The 18,521-nt window shown below is 33.4% G+C and overlaps 1 long non-coding RNA gene across 1 annotated transcript in view; it reads left to right on the forward strand.

The window, feature by feature from the left end:
• The first annotated feature begins 9,934 nt into the window (after positions 1-9,934).
• LOC146995384 (uncharacterized) overlaps positions 9,935-18,521 on the forward strand; it is a 44,162-nt gene continuing 35,575 nt past the window's right edge. Inside the window, exon 1 of the long non-coding RNA XR_015043210.1 lies at positions 9,935-10,112. This is a non-coding gene — a long non-coding RNA (uncharacterized LOC146995384). The remainder of the gene's footprint in view (positions 10,113-18,521) is intronic.

Here is an 18,521-nt window from a genome sequence, read left to right on the forward strand (position 1 = left end):
GAAGGCCTAGAAAATCACTTTTAGCTCTACCCTGTGCCTGAAAGACAAAAAGTTGCCATCGCAACATCTGCACTAAGAGGACAGGCTGCGCTATGGTGGAAGAATATAGGCAAATTTTTATTAGGGGAATTTGGAAGCCAGACATATACATTTGAAAATTTCAAAAAATCGTTAGTAAAGGCCTTCCCCATAGTGAAATATCGAGCAAGGCTGGAAGCCGAACTATATAGTTTCTATCAACGGGATATAGAAGAGTTGACGGACTTTATTCTGCGAAAAATTAAGCTGACGGATATGCTGTATGGGAAGAAACCCGACGCGGAAATTATTGAAATAATCTTACCAAGATTGTTACCTGCTGTTCAAGACTACTTCGAAATTAGAAACCCAAGCACATTGCAGGAGCTCTTCGAATTGGCGGTGAAGTTTCAAAATCGCAGAATAGCGGAAAAAGCTAGAGGGGCATCATATTCTCAAAGCACCCGAAGGCAATCTTCAAATGAGCAAACCAGAAATGCAAACCGCTCTTATGGGGGAAAGAGATATCAAGCTAACTCATCGAACCTCGAAGGTCAAGGCCCAAAAAGAAAATTCGAAAACAAACATACGCGTACCCAGAAGGCAGAAGTTGAAAGGAAAGCTTTAAACGAGTAGAGGGGCCTGTGAAAGCGAGGGTCCAGACCCCGGAAGTTTTAAAAAAACATCGATACAGGAGCAGAAGGTAATTTTATGAGCGAAACATTCTTCAAAAAGAATTTTTATAGGTTACGATTATTTAAAAACAAAAAGATAGAAATTATAGCGGTGCAAGGAAAAACCTGTCACTGCATCGGGAAATTATCATTAAACATACAGGTAAAAGAGGAAAGCCTCAAAGTATCAATTTTTGTGGTGAAGAATCTGCAAAATCCTCTTATTTTAGGTATGGAGTTTTTAAGGGCCGCGAGGGCCAAACTGAATTTTCAAGACAGTTCTGTTGTGCTGGAGATGGACCAGAGGGTGGTGGAACCTGTGGAACAACCGCAAGTTGACCTTAGCCATTTGAATGACCATGAAAGTCAAGCCATCCAGCAAGTGGTGAGTAACTTTTCAAACTTGTTTTCAGAAAAGCCTGGTAGCTGTCAAATAGTTACGCATCAGATACAGTTAACTGCCGAAAAACCTTGTAGGACTAAACCGTATCGGTATGATAAACAAAAAGATGTAATCATCGAAGAACATATTCAGGAGATGTTAAAGAATAAAATAATAACGCCCATAAATAGTGAGTACGCGAGTCCAGTCGTACTATGTAGAAAAAAGAACGAGTTTCCTCCTTCGGATAAAAGGGCTTGGAGGTTTACTATCGATTACAGAAAACTGAATATTATTACTAAATTCCCAGTTTACCCTTTGCCCTTTGCCGGTTATAGAGGAAATTATTAGAAAGATCAAATCTACTAGATGACTACTTTGGACTTAACGTCTGGCTACTATCGAATAGCTGTGAAACCCGAAGACATACATAAAACCGCGTTTATAACAAAATCGGGCACTTATGCATTTTTACGCATGCCCTTTGGGTTATGTGGGGCCCCATCAACATTCCAGAGAGCTATGGACATTGTTCTAAAGCCTGTCCTAGGAAAATCAACTTTAATCTATCTAGATGATATAATTATGACGAGTAGTACGTTGGAACAACACATTAAAGATCTAGAAGAAGTTTTTAAATTATTAAAAGAGGCCGGTCTTACAATTAACGCCTCAAAATGCAAGTTCGCAACTAAAGAACTTAAATATCTCGGTTATAAAATTTCGCAAAAGGGTATAGAAACGCAAGATTCAAAAATAAAAGCAATCAAGAATTTCCCACCGCCCAACACCGCCAAGAAACTTTTTTCTTTCCTTGGGTTATGTTCTTACTATCGGTCTTTCATAAAAGATTTCGCTAATATTGTTGAACCACTCTTAGTAATTAAAAGAAAGAAAAGTAAATTTACATGGACAGCGGAAGCAAATACAGCATTTGAAAGATTAAAAGAAGCGCTCATCAATGCCCCTGTTTTGAAATTCCCGGAGCAGGATGAAAACCTGGAAATTGCAGCAGATGCGTCGGACTATGCGATGGGTGCGGTTCTTATGCAAAATAGCCATCCTCTGGCATTTTTTAGTAAAACGTTGAATCAGACACAAAGGAATTATACAGCTACAGAGAGAGAAACATTAGCCGTATTAATGGCTGTACACAAATTTCGAGTTTATTTCGGCAAAGCGCCAGTAACAGTCTTTTCGGATCATGCGGCTGTTGGTAGACTTTACTCGGGGAAAAACCTAACGCCCAGGTTAATAAAATGGGCTTTAAAACTCCAAGTATATAATCTAATAATAAAATATAAACCGGGTAAGGAAAACAATGTAGCTGACGCACTTTCTCGTATAAAACTGGACGATGAAGGAAATGAATTTAAATGCGCTATGTTGCCTTCAAAAATTTTAGATTCTAGAGATACGATTATCACTGAACTGAAAGCTGATCCTGAATTTGGAAATATCTATGCATATTTGAAAGACTCCGAAAGCTTCGAGCACACAGATATCGATGCGATAAGAAATAGAGCAGAAAACTATGAAATAATAGATAATTTATTATTTTATACGAAAACAACGAACGAAAATCTCGAGTACAAACCAGTCATCCCAGCCTCGCTTCGATTAAGCATTTTGAAGGAATTACACGACGCGAAAACAGCGGACCATTTAGGTGTCAGAAAGACTTTAAAAAGGGTACGCGAGGCGGTATATTTCCCGCAATTATACAAAATAGTAACTGCGTATGTCAGGTCCTGCAATCAATGTCAGTTAATAAATGATATTAATTACAGCCCGGCCGGGTACTTAAATAGCATACATTTCCGAATGAAATTTTAGGCATAGGTCTTCTTGGTCCCTTCCCCCAGAGCGAGTTAAATAAAAATTGTTTTCTTTTAGTAATTGTATCACTTTTCAAAACTTTGTAAACTATTGTAATTAGATCACTTTTCAAAATGAACAGAAATTGTTCCACTTGAACGCGCGTCAGCCAAAACAGTCGCAGATGCATTCTTACACAGATACATTTTAAAATACGGTGCACCGATAAAAGTCATTAGCGATAACGAAAAACAATTCATTAGTCAAATATTTGAAAACATATGCACTGCACTTGGCATACGCCATATCAAAATGGTTCCGTATAGACCACAGGCAAACATAGCAGAAAGAGTGAATAAAAACATTGTAAAAATAATTCGCAGTTACGTTAGCACACATCACAAGCGCTGGGATGGCTACATAAATGAATTAGCTTATGCTTTAAGAACGGCAAATCACGACACTACGGGAAAAACCCCAGCAGAATTATTTTTAGGCCGAAAGTTAATTACGCCTTTAAATAAATTATTCTTTGTGCAACAAAGAGAGCAAGAGTTTAAACAGAAAGATGTGCAAAAACTTATTGATCAGGCTCTTAAAAGCTCGGATACGGCAAGAAATAAGCAAATAGTGTATTACGATAGAAAACGCCGTGAAGCAGATTTTAAAGTTGGGGATAAAGTATTGAAGCGGAAATTTTTTTTATCAAGTGCCCCAGACAATTTTACTGCAAAGTTAGCTCCAAAATTTGAAGGCCCCTATGTAATTCAGGAAATCAAAGGAGTCGTATTGTACCTTAAGAACGAGAGAGGGGAAATCTGTAAAGCAAGTCCCAACCAGGTGAAAAAATACTATAATCCAAATGATTTTGAAATCCTTAAAAGTTTCTTTCAGGACTCAAGCCTAAAAGAAGTAGAAGGTCCAGAAACAACGACAACCGTTCCACCACCCAAGAAGCAGAGAACTGAAGAGAGACCTAGCCCTTCTACAACCCAGACGACGGTACCAAAAAGAAAAAAATGAAAACTTTCAGACTCCAGCATTTAAGAAAAACAAGAATGCAAAGCCACCGCGTAAAGAAACCTTGGTAAAGAGGAAAACACCACCTACAACGTATCGCAGTAGAAATTATACATCAAGGAGAACGCTCCCAGGGCCAGAGAGTCAGGTGCCAGCAAGGCCGCCGTTCCGGAAACTGAAAAGACAGCAGGAGGAACGAAAATACCAGGAACAACAGAAGAAATTCGAGAAGGACTCCAGACCGGAGGACGTCAAGACCAGCCGTCCCATGGAAAAACGGAAACGACAACAACCCGACGATTACTCCGCCAAGAGGCCAGCATGCAGAGGACGCAAAAGAAAAACTAATGTGGACGACAGTCGGAGGTCAGTAAGGAGAAGATTGACGTCCATGAAACCTATAACGTGGGAACAGTTTTGCCAGAAAAGAATGACGGAGTTTCAATCATCGAAAACTCAAAGATAAGTTAAAATCTTCTATAATTTTTTTTTTTTTCTTTTGTTCCGAAATGTTATGCGTAAGTACGAAGTTCTATGTTTTGACGAAAGTCAATATGTCTCGGTTGAGACTTAGTTTTGTTTTACTTTATTTAGCTAAGGCAAAAGTATTATTTTCTTTAAGTATAAAATCTAAGAACAAGCAGTTTCTGTTGGTCGAAAGACCAATTCTGTTATGTTAAAGCCAAAATTTGGCCGAAGATAAAAATAACTTCGTATTCTTGTACTAATAAAAACTTTAGTTTCAGTGCCGCCAGGTTGGCGAAGAATGAGTAAAGTAAAAATTTATTTTCTCTTATTCATTTTATGGTAAATTGTAAAAATCATGTGTATTAAAATTTTGTAAATATACGTAAATACTTGAATGTTATGTAAAAGTAGAATTTAGTCTAGAAGCATAAAATTTTAGATGCTAAAAGTAAAATGCTCAAAAGCAATGAATTCAAAATTTAAGTATTAAACTGTAGATAAAATCATGCTTTAGAGCGAAAGCCTGCATGTCTAAAGATGAATGAGGGGGAAGTTAGAATGAATGTGTTTTGTAGGGTTCTCCACCTACACTTGAATTTTTAAGAATGTTAAAGTAGCTCATCGAGTTGTAGAATGTCGAGTAAGGTGTGTCTATTTGGTCGTTGAATTATAACAAATCATGGTGGTTAGGGGAAGTGTTGTAAGACTAAAACACGAATATTCCCGTTTGACACCACACATGGTGGAGAGCCAGGGTAAAGTTAAATTAATGTTTGAATAATTGAATGAATGTGAAGTAAGCAGTAACTAAGGAAAACGAATCGTTTAAAAACAAAAATTCATTCAGTGTCAAGAAAGTGTAAATTATAATGTATTTAGAAATATACTGATACTTATTCCTTCCAGATGCTGGAAGGAAAAGAACAAGATTGATTGCTGAAGTCCAGGAAAAGTTGCTGTAAGAAGAGAGATTTATATAAGTATCTACAGAAATTTAGTATACTTTTGTTACATAAGATTTTTTTTTTTTTTTTTTTTTTTGTGTAAACGAGGTTCTTAAGAGTTAGTTCAGAATTCTAGAAACTTTACAACAGGTCGTTTGTAGGACCTGCTTCCAAGTTTTCCAAATTCTGGCAGCGGCAAATGTAGGGTTTATATTTATTTTAACTAATATTTATTTTAAGTTTAAACTATCTTTCCTGTCAAGCCTTACTTTCCCCTGGAACTGCCAATGCCAGAGTATGTAAATTTTAGTAGAACGCGCAAGGATTCAAATTATCAGCGGAAGTATTCTGAGTTAAATAGAATGGAAACGAGTTCCAGGTGTGCTGTTCTTACTTCACGAGCGCGGAGGTAGTTAGACAGAAATTGAAGAACCCCGCGTTTCGGCCTGTGTGCTTGCCTCGGAGAATTGTTAATCGTTCAACGTGATATTCAAAGTTTGCTGAATTAGCAGCGGTATTGTAAAACGCGGTGAGGTTAGTTACGTTTAGAGAGCCTCGTAGTTAGAGTCTTGTTATTATTTCTTTTCAGGTTCTTATTTTTATTTTACCGCCGGGTCGGCGTAGTTTGTGAGCGTCAAGAGCACGCACTTGTAATTTCTTAAGTTGAATAAAAAGGGACTTAAACCCTTAGCAAGACTCTGTCTATTTTCCAGTTTCAACAGTCACCTCTTGTTTGCTTGCAGTTTGGAGGCGCGCAACTCTACAAGTTCTTCCATAACGTCCTCGGGTTTGGTGTGAACAGATAATTTTTTGATTACAACTCTTATCGGTTTATCCTGAGAGAGAGGAAAGGTATGTCAAGGAATTTCTTTTTCGTCTAGGTATCTCGTGACTTCACGATACTCAGTGTCCGATTTAATTTTAATGTGGATATCACCACCTTTCTGTACACATTCCATGGATATGGTAAATTGCTTAATATTATCTCTGAGGGCTTTCCAGTTCGTGACATCTGAAATGATAATCGGCGGAATTCTGTTAGCCTTTTTGTTGGGCGTAATGAAATCACCTTCATTATTAGTACTGTCTTCTTGTGAGTTTAGCGAACTAACATTTGTAGTGTCCATTTTATCATCTATGTTTAGTGAAGCGTATTTATTTTTGGTTGACGTCATTGAAGCGTTGCTGCTTTCACTAAGTGTGCGTTTGTGGTATTTTTTGGGTGTAATCCATTTTTCATTATAATTATTTATTTTGCTTATTTCCTGAATAACATTTGAAACTGGTTTGGGTTGCTTTGTAGTTTGATTAGATGTCGAATCATTGCTAGTATTAACTAACGAGATGCTACCGCAGATATTTTGCACTGAATCTCCTGCAGTTTGTTTAATCGCTACACACTTCTCAAGCTCTGCATAGGTTTTTTGGAGCCTTTGCTCCATTTCTGGGGTGATTTTCCGTAAGCCATTTCTAAGCGTGTTAAACGCTAAGTTAAATTCAGACATAATCTGGCTACAATCCTCAATCGTGCCATGTTTAAGAATATTCTCAACAATATCGCCGCTTATTAAGGATTGCTAAATCATTTATCTCATCCATATTTACCAAGTCAAGCTATCCTATCGATGTACAAGACAATGCCCATAATGAAAGCGTAGAAATCAAAAATATACTCACGAACTTGTCCAGATGAGCTACTCCAAGTACACCTCTCGAAAGAGACCAACGAAAAACACTTACTATTTATAAATAAATTTCCTTCACTTCCTAAATTTTAGAATCACACTCGTAGAGCAAAATAATAATACGAACTCAAACAACTTTCGTATCGAACTTTTTACTACTGCACTACGAACTGAGAGGTTTTCCTCCTTTTATAAGATTTTAAAATCGTGCGCGAGAATTTTCTAGTACTTTCTCGAAATCAAAAAGTGCTATTTATTAAATGTTTAATGCACGCGCTCTTGTATTTTCAATTTTCCGGCTTAGCTTTCTTTTAATATTCTTCACGCGCTGCACTGCGCGGGAAATAAAACCATTTAACTTATAATTGAACTAACATTAGCTTTTTTAAATACCAAATTCGTAAGAATATATTCAAATTCACTAACAACGGATGCATCATAAACTCAGTAAAACATACAAGTTACTATCGTCGTAAAATTCAACGTACTAAAATTTTGTTCAAAACTTTAAACATGCCACGTCTTTCGATTGCCACATGCAAGAAATAAAACTAAAAAAAAAAAAATATTTAACTGACTCGGAAAGGTAGGAAATAAAAAAAATCTGAAATGTTTCAATTTTAAATTATATCCAAAGGGGCTTTTTTTAACATTTTGTGTGTTGCCTTTATTTACTAAATATCCGTAAACCACAAATCGCACTTAAACCATAAAATTCAGTTCAACAGCAATATCGCAAAATAATTTTAAAATGAGCATATCTTTAGAATTTCCAATACAGAGTCTGGCATACTGGAGTTATTTTTTTTCCCCGTACAGTGTTGCCATTGCTCGATTTGAAATCGTTGAGTTTGTTTATAAAAAAATTCGTTGAGGTGTTACAAAATATGAAGTCGATAATAAAATAAATTTCAAATTCAAATTAGGGCTTCCGCATGCCCATTTTCTATGGAAGATTACGTTATTCAAAGTTTGATGGCTCTACCGTTGTTTTATCACAATGGGAGAACCATGCATACATTCATGAAGATTCTTTATTATTTATTTTTTTTAAATATAATACAGGGCGATAATATTTGGCAGCAACAATTTGAAAAGTGAAACAGTGCTTATCGTGAATCGACCCAAGCTAGCAAAACGAAATTAATTGTCCTTCTGGGCAAATTGCCCCTTTAGACTAATAAAATTAAGCAAAAACATTTACACACACAAAATAATAATAATAATAATAATAATAATAATAATAATAATAATAATCTGAAAGGTTTCAGATTTTAAATTATGTCCAAAGGGGCGTTTTTTTTTTTTTTTTTTTTGAAAATCTTGTCTGTTACTTTTATTTATTAAATATCACGTTCTTTGCAATTAAACCATAAAATTCAGTTCAAAAGCAATATCGCAAAATAGTTTTAAATTGAGCATATCTCTAGAATTTCTGATAGAGAGTCTCGCGCGTTGGAGATAAAAATATTTTTTCTGTACAACGTTGCCATTGCTCGCTTTGAAATCCTTGAGTTTGTTAATGAAAAATTCGTTAAAGTTTTACAAAATATGAAATCGATAATAAAACAAATTTCAAATTTGGGCTTCCACATGCCCATATTCTCAGAAGGATTACATCATTCAAAATTCGATGGCTGTGTACCGTTGTTTTATCACAATGCGAGAAATATACATACATTTATGCAGATTTTTTATTATTTAATTTCTTCAGATATAATGCAGGACTCTAACATTTGGTGGCAACAAGTTGAAAAGTGAAACGGTCATTTATAGTGAACCAACGACAATCGCAAAACGAAAACAATAGTCCTTCAAGGACAAAACACTTTTGAGCTAATTATAAACTTCACGTCATCTGAAATCCAACGTAACAATCCAATAACAGCTTAACCTCCTGCAAATATTAAACAAATACAATATTTCAAAATTAAATTTTAAAAAAAAATCTGGTATGCTAAACTCGTACTCATTACAATCATCAAAATAAAGATCTAGGTTTGCCACAGGAAAACATACGGCAGAAACCACAACCAAATCAAAATCCTGCCGAATTAAAAACTCTCGCCAAGTTTCGCACTCACCCCGATTATGGAAGGTCAGCCGATACATTTTTCCTGCAACCAACTTTCGGATGCCTGAAGGCATGTTGCTTGCCCTAGCAATTTTCAGAACACAGGTCAGATAAATGTCTTTTAACCCGAATTTCACTGTGAGTGAAAATGTCCACACTGATACGTACTACTGAATAAAAGAGATAAGAATATGAAAAAAGAAAAAATAATATGCCAATTTTATGAAATTTCTCACAGTATGTCAAAGAACTCTAAACTAACGTTCCGCAAAAGTTTAAATATCTAGCACCATTTCTTCTCTAGGAGGCTCAAGACCTCTTTTTCCTATTTTACATATTTTCATTCTTAAAAAGCAGAAATTTAAGTTTAGCCTTTGGAAAAAATAAGTCCAATAAATTAATGCGGGATGAATTGCAATCTAAAGTAGCAAGGAAAATTATTATTGTTAGGGAAAAAATACTTTGGTTACGTATAATCGCGGCTTCGTTACTCTTTCATTTTTACGAGGAACACATGTCAAAAATTAAATATTATTGCCAATCGACGATGGATAAATTCTTACAGTAAGATATGTGTCGCTTGTCAGTAGCCAATATAACAAATGTGACTTTTAAAATAAAATTTTCGTTCAACAATTGGATTTGTAATAATTTTAATTTCTAACTAATGTACTAAATCATTGAAATCAGTATTTGAAAGAAATTTTGAATTTTTAATGGCTCAAAAGTATATGTTGTTAATCAAACTTGCTTTTAATTGTACAAGAAAAAACTTTTTATTAGAATACTTTTAGTAAGGATCAGTGATGATTTGATATAGAGCTTCTAACGAGTCGATTTATTTTTACAAACTATGTGGCAACAGTTTGATAGATCAGAATTCATTTAGATTTTACACTTGGTTTCTAAAAATTCTGATTTTACATTTTCAAAGATTTAAAAAAATTATTATTTTTGAAGATCGAACTAAAAATTTTTATAATAGGAGTTACGAAAAGCATCTGCCATCTTATCACACATTATCAAAAGGTAAGAAGCATTTTTTAATTTTATAAAAATTACTTTATGTAAAATTCTGTGTTAAACGGTTAGTTCTATTCACTTTCCAATGACAGATGGACTAGCATACAGAGGCTCAAATTTGTTTTCAGACGTTTGTACTTCCGAAATTTATTTGTGTAGATTTTGCCTTAATTTTTGAAATTTGTGTAGATTTTGCCTTAATCCTGGCTTCAAAATGTTTTCCCAATATGTTAGTTTTATTTTAAGCCTTACTTGTTGTAAAATAAAAATCATTAAATTTTTTCCTGCAATAAAATAATATATTCAAAAATTGTCAGTCAGTGATTCACATAATGAATTAAGCATTTGGAAGTTTTATTGAGATGTCTCGACAGACGATGTTTCTTGATATAATTCTGAGTTTTAAATTAAAATACATCACAAGAATCATTGTCTGCATTTGTAAATTATTACTTGTTTAGAAAAATATGTTAACAATTTATATCTGAAGTAAATATGGAAGGACGTTACAGATTAACGACAAAGTTCCGTTAGAAATTTAATAGTTCATCAATTTAATGGTGCAAAAGTGCTTGATATATCAAAAACATTTCTTGATGTAAAATGTTCGACTATTTTTGACGCTATAAAACCATGAAAACAGCATGGAACTGTTGAAAATGTTCTGAAGTGAGTAATCCAAATTCTAAACCAACAAGAAGGAATCGGAAATTTATCGTATGTAACAAAACTAAAAAAGTAGTGCTGTAAAATTTACAGGGGATTTAGAAAAACGATTTGCAATAGAGATAACCCTGAAACTGTTAGAACAATCATTAGAGCATATGGACACAACAGACAGTCAACAAAAAGGAAATTCAGTTCTCTTCTGTTATCAGGACCGGATTTAGAAATTTAGGTATTTATGCATGTATGTATGGATGTATGTGTTCACGTATGCATATCTACACTTTTAGACAAAAAAAAAAAAAAAAAAAAAAAAACCCGACGCAACAAGAAGGAGTTATCCCAATGGGACGAAAATCGGTACAAGTGATGTACACTGCTCAAAATAAAAAAAAAAAAAAAAAAAAAAAAAAGGACAGTGCTATATCTCCCTTTCTACTGGGCCGATTGACAAAATTCAAACTGCGTTTCTCATGTCTCGAAAGCGCGACTTAGGATATATATTAGATTTATATATAGCACTATTCTAACATAGTTCATAACATAGGTATTTTGACACAAAATCGGACTTTTTCTGAAATAACATACCAATTTTTTTCCATATTTCGATTCTCCGACTCAAATTATGCCAGAATACCAAGTTTTGTAAAAATCGTACAAATAGTTTTTAAAATATTAGCTCTCAAACTTTTAGCTCCTCAATGTTAATTGAATTTGGCAAATATTTATTAATATCTCTTTTTTTATTAAACTTTTTTGATTTTTTCTCTCACATTTCGAAATTTAGGTTCATTCCAAATACAATTTACCCATTCTTTGTGTTTTATGTTTTAAATTTCTATTTTTAAATAATTTTTATAAATTTTTCGAAAAAAATTTTGAATTATAACCTATAAAATTTTTACCATCATCATAAAGTAGGTGTATTTTTAAGAATATCTGCAAAAAATTAGACTTTTTTATTCAAAATTTTCTAAGATATACACGAATTTACATATTTTCGCGTTTTGAAATTTGGCATCTTTTTTTTTGAGCGATAATAACGCCAAATGTGGTCTATGGATTTTTGTTACATTGAATTGCCACAGCTATTTTTAACCTTAAATTTCAAGTAAAATTTTACGGAGAATTAATTATATGAAATATTTTCCCTCAATAAGGCATAAAAAATATTTATTAATACTATATGAAAAGCTATTTTTTTAAATTATAGATGATATTATTCAAATTTTAACAATGTTTTTTAATTTCTCTCTTTCTTCCTTTTTTTTTTTTTAAAAAATAAGAGTACATTTTTCTAAGAGTAAATTTTTACCTTCGGCGTTTTATCGTCTGCTACTTTACTTCGTTTAAATTGAATTGTCTAAAACAGAGAATTTTCGTTTGATGTTTATTTGAATTTTATGACATTAACTGCATAATTTATTTCTAAACAAACTGTTGCTTTTGAAGTGGCTGAAAGAGCGGCTGATCCTATCATCCATATTTTTAAAGCACGGTATATTTTTATAGAAACATAAGATTTGGAATAGTCATTTTTATAAAAGTCAAATTATGATATAAACATACAACCCTCTAGAGACTGAATTAATGGAAGTTCAATGGTTATGTAGAAATGATCTGCAGCTACTTAATGGCAGGATAAGTCAGCAGATTCTGTGGACAAGTAAGAATAATTATATAAACGACACCCAACATTCTGGATTCAATTAACAACGAGGATACGATATTTATTAAATGCATTTAAGAAGTTTTAAAACCTAAAAAATCAACTCATTTTTTATCCTAAAATGTATTCTTGTGCGTAGCGTATTTTCATTATATCCTTAAATTTCTAATTTAGAATGCAATTGTCAAGAACTGAATCCTAATCATCAGTAATATAATAAGTAATTATTACGGTTATTAAAAAATCCTTCTTATAAAGTAATTGCAAATATTTCAAAAAAACTTTCTGTCTGAATGCAAATATTTTTCTGTGCAAATATTTTTAATTTTATATTAATCAAGATTGCACACGATATTATTTATTTGCACTTCAATTTTTACCGTCAGCTCTAGTAGAAGTTACAAATCAATTATATTTAATTAAGGATTGGATTGGATTAATTAATTATGGCAAAGCACACGAGGGCTATCTGCCTAAAGGGAGGGATGCCTTCGTGGAGGACGTTCTAAGGTAAACTAGCTCGTATACACGTTACACATGGGGAAAACCACGAAACCGCCCATGCAGCCAGCCCGTTCGCGGGATTCGAACCTCAGACCGAACTACCAGTCCTCAGCATCTTTACTGCTCGGCTGCTGGTGGGCTATTTAATTAAGGAATGACCATCTAAATTTAGAAACAGTGTACCGTAACAGCAATTTAATTATTGGCGCCGTATCTTTCATGTTACTCCCGATTGGCAAGCTACATGATTTTTAATGAGTATTCGGGTTTTGCTAGTAACTTCATTTAGAAATCGCGCTTAAACTAGGTTAGTTGGTTATTTGAACATAGAAAGAACATGGGAGCTATTTGGTTAAGATGCTTTCATAGAGAACCTTCGTAGAGAGAACCTAAAAAACTACGAAAACCAACCATGCAGCCTGGGTTAGACTTCGCAACAAACAATTAGTATTTAACAATCTTCAAATGCTAGGCAACTCGTGAGGCTCCAATTAAATCTCTAATTTAATATTTTATTTGTAAATATTTAAAATATTGTTGTATACTTAGACACAAAAAGCAGAATTTAAGTTTTGTTAACTCGTTAGTAAACTACTAAGCCGAAGTGCAAATGAATATTCAATTTCTCTTGCAATAATTGTATTCACTTAATATTTTTGGAATATGAGCTAAAGAAGGAACGTTCTCGGTAGATTAAAGAAGTGTTTAAATCCAGTGATATTAGGTTTGTCTTACAAGCTCAGGATCAAAACGATTCTGCAATTGCCCGAGTAGTTGACTTGTAAATGGCGGTGAATTAAGCAGATGACTTTTAATCTTACGTTTTCAGTCAGAAAACGTATTCCAAATGTTTTGTATTGCATGACAATACGTCTTTTCATTATTCAATAACCAGTCGGAAAACCGCTTGTGTTCCGAAAATAAGTATGTGTACTCAATCGTCCTGCATGTTTTCCAAATTTGTCTTCTTGTGTTTTTTTTTTTTTTTTTTTCTTTCCCAAAAACTAAAGTTGCCTCTCAAAGGAAAGTTTTTTGATATTGAAGAGACAAAAGGAGTATGACATCTACTTTTAGAGGCATGTCAAAAACAGATCTCTACAAGCCTTCTCTTCCATTACATGTTGTGCAGTCAGACAAAAAGTTGCATCAGCGTAAATTCTATAATCTATTTTTATTACACTCTGATTACTTTATTAACATACAGTGAATATATACTAAATCTTTTACTTCAGCTTAAGTAATTCGGAATTTTTGACGTAATTGTTGTCGGAACTAGGACTTAGAAGATAAGTCAAATTAAATATTTCGATAACCCAATAAATTAAAGATCGAATTTCAATATTTTATTTTCGAAGGGAGGGGAAATTGTTTCAGTTTTGGTCCATTATCCTAAGTATATTTGCTTCGATTCTTTATTTTTCCATAAAAGCGAAAAATTTACGTTTGGTATACATATAACGAATAGCTTCAAATGAAAATTTAACAATATACGAAGTGGTTATAATTAAAGTTCCATATTGAAACGGTCATAAAACGAAAACTACTGGATCAAATGTTATCAAACCTGGTAATCGTGTAAAGGAGGTCATAGGAATTTATTTTCCGCGAAAAAAAGGAAGTTCCATACCTTACCACCAGGGGCGAAATGGAGCTGTATGCAATATTTTTAAACGAAATATGGGTCGGAATCTAACTTAACATTTTGTTACACGGGTTTAATATGTTGTATACCCATAAGAAATTTTGAAGTAAGCAAATTACCATTTAAAGGCGTTAAATTTGATAAACGTCGAGTGCGCCATCCGTGTAAGTGAGAAATTCGTCCGTGAAAACCACGAATTAGCGATTAGAAAATGTGAGATCGCAAATCACTCGCACAAGTGCGTACAATCTGGAAATCGTTTTCTTACAGATCGCTAATTTGTAATTTTTGAAGCCTGAATTCGGTCCTAAAACATGAAGATACTGATTCAAAACGCTTTTAATCGATTTGGGCCAAAGAAATCCCTCATGTTATCTATCTAGTTCCATTGCATTCTCCTACTGCATTCGATTGCATAGCAGTCATTCCACACCGTTTAGTGTTGAATGACAGCTAGTTTTATAACTGAACCATTTTTCTCTGAAGAGCAGTCGACAGCTGGACCACTGTGATTGCAGCTCACTTAGAGTCAATGTTAAAATGTTCCGTGATACATGAACTGCAGTAATGTGGCATTTTAGATACTACGATTTTTATGCAGGGCTGGACCCCACCTCACGTGTGTCGCACAGTTACTTAGGCAACATTTCACGAATGAACGTCTTATAAGCCAACATTTCCCTTTTTCCCACCAGACCTCAACCTCTGTGACTTTTAGCTATGGGGTTTTCTCAAAAGCACTGTTTATGGTGATAATATAAGCAATTTGGTAGAAATGAAGAATGTGATACACTGACATGTTCGTACCATTCCTCCTGATATGCTAAGAGCTGCTGTTGAGAATGCAGTAACAGGATTTAACTTGCTTTCGGAAATTGCTGGACGCTACATTGAACATGCTTTGTAACACGTTTCGGAAAATATTAAACACATTTTCAATAGATGTTTTCGTCTCTTATTTCATTTAACAATCTTGTATACAACGCAATTTTTCCCCTGGTGGTGAGTTTTTGAACTTTTTTTTTTTTTTTTTTTCGCCGAAAATAAATTCCCATAACTTCCTTTACACGATTCCCAAGTTTGATAACATTGGTATGGTAGTTATCCTTTTATGACCATTTCAAATTGGAACTTTAATTATAACCACCATGTAAATTAAACTTACAGTTTGGTTCAAGTCCCAGCTTTAAAAATATATATATAAATATAATCTTTTATATTAATCCTCTTAGAAAGAATGTTTTAAGAAGCTAAATTTTCTCTCGCGTTATAGATTGTGTAAAAAAACATGATCTTTAATATGATTTAGATTGTTTCAGCCGATATAAGAATCGGGTCACTCGGTGGTAGAGAATAAACCCTGCTGGACTGTTTTATTTCTTTGTCATTTAGCAAAAATCTTTTAATTAAAATATTTATCCTTTGGACTTCGCATTAAACTTTATTTATAGTTAAAATGACTAGAAAATGAAAAGCTGTCTTCAGCTGAAACGCAGTTCATGTAATTGATATTTTAAGAAATTGACAAGAATGCAAAATTTATGGAAGTCTAGCAATCGAAAAATCTTAATTTCCTTGTGTGTGCACTAACAATAACTGTAGAAAGAAAGAAGAAAATTAGGGAGAAAAGTAAGCAAAAATTTGCAGGGAAATTTGGCTGTCAGACATACCAAGATGTTTCAAAAAGTTGGACGCTTTTGAATATACTTTCAGGATACTTCAAAGAATTTAGGTGTTCAAAGAAAAAACACTTGGACCTGTACACCAGCAAATACCATCAATTGAGCTTGTGGTTAACAGAAAAGAAAAAAACGATATCATTGCAGATTAAAGTGACTATATGGTTGTATAAATTTAAATTACGTTATAGTACATCATATCGTATCATAAATGGAGAATCCCATGATTTTCTTATTGGAATTATTTGAAGATTCAGAAGTTTATCCAGTGATGTATGTGGATGTCACCTAAAGATATTTTTTTTCCTCCTGATGAAACAGCGGCCGAGCGATAAAGTCGCTGAACGCTGGTAGTTCTGTCCGAGGTCCGAATCCCGCGAACGGGCTGGCTGCATGGGCATTTTTGATTTTCCCCATGTGTAACGTGTATGCGAGCCAGTTTCCCTTAGAAAGTCCTCCCCGAAGGCATCCCTCCCCTTAGGCAGATAGCCCTAGTGTGCTTTGTCATAATTAAATAAACCAAAACCTCTTGATGAAGCCAGTCTTTCCTTTCATCTCATACCTTCGAAATGTTTAGCCTCTAAAGACTGAAAAAGGCTTTGACCAAATATTGATGAAATGGATTGAATTGAATTATTAAGTTACGTCAAAGCAGGGCTATCTGCCTAAAAGGAAGGATGCCTTTGTGAAGAACTTTCTAAGGGAAATCAGCTGGCATACACGGTACACATGAGAAAATCCACGAAAACGCCCATGCAACCAGCCCGTTTACCGGGATTCGAACCCCGGAGTGAACTATCAGTGTTCAGCGACTTTACCTCTCGGCCGTTTGTGGGCCTTTATGAAATGGAAGGCGATAACTTTATTTAAAATGATTGTCAGAAATATCAAGATATTTCGAAAATTTGAATGCTTTTTAATATACTTGCGGAATGCCTAAAGAAAAAGAGCAAGAATAAAGTAAAATGCCTGAAGAAAAAGAGAAGAAAAAATAAATTTTACGGTAAAATTTAGTATTTGTATTTTTTTTTTTTTTTTTTTTTAATTTAAAACTTTTTAATATTATGATATTTGATTCTTACGATTTCAAATATAAAATATTTGACTAAAATATGAATAACATTTAAGAAGCCACATGTAGGATAAAATTGTGTAAAGCAATGGGCACAATGATAAAACTGTTTAAAGCAGTGTGCAAGTCATCCTAAGTTACAATGTCGCAATCCTAAGTTAAATTTCTCTCTTATTTATATATATCTTTTCTGAACGGAACATTGAAAGGCGTGTTAACTGTGCTTTACTGTATTTTCTCTTTTAATATATGCAGTTTTCAAACGCATCGTAGTCTGGGTTACAAAGTATTCCTCCGAAAGAAACGCAATTCAAATAAATAAAATCAAATTCTGGAAAATTTATATTAATAAATATATTTAAAATGCTCAATTCGAAGGAATAAATAGAAAATTTTAAAACAATTATCTGAAGAGACAATGCAACACAAACAATTAAAATAAAAGTTAAGAATTTAAAAATTACCTAAAATAATAACTATGACAAAAAATATATATAAAGAAAACTATTTGAAAAAAAAAAAAAAATAAGCGCTGCACTTTTATTTACGCAGTTCGAATAGGTAAGAAGAAATTTTTAAAACAGTTATTCGAAAAAAATCATGCAACTAAAACAATTAAAATGAAATTCGAAAAAGAAAAAAATTACTTAAAATAATAAGTTATAATTAAAAATATAATATAAAGAATATTATTTGGAAAAAAGGAACGATGGTGACTTTTTTTCCTCTCACGGGAAAGGAAACTAGGTTGCCATATATTAAGAAGTTCGCCAAGTGAACTATTCTTGGCGCAAACTGACAAAAAAGTGCCAACATAAATTTGTGAATTTCTCCGTAAATTTCGCTCCAAATTTTACGAAATTTCATATTTAGGCGTAATTTGAGTCTTAGAATCGAAATATGTAAAACAATTGGTATGTTATTTCAGAAAAAGTCCGATTTTGTATCAAAATACCTATGTTAGAATAGTGCTATGTATAAATCTAATATATATCCTAAGTCGCGCTTTCGAGACATGAAGAACGCAATTTGAATTTTGTCAATCTGCCCAGTAGATCGGGAGATATAGGACTGTCCTTTTTTTTTTTTTTTTTTTTTTTTTTTTTTTTTGAGCAGTGTACATGTACAGAGAAACAAATGATTACATCTTGAGAAAAATTGGATGATTTATTGAAGTGATAGA

The sequence above is a fragment of the Stegodyphus dumicola genome, chromosome 9, assembly GCF_044657685.1.
Source record: "Stegodyphus dumicola isolate Sdum_Otavi_A_Nest chromosome 9, ASM4465768v1".
NCBI classification, from domain to species: Eukaryota; Metazoa; Arthropoda; class Arachnida; order Araneae; family Eresidae; genus Stegodyphus; species Stegodyphus dumicola.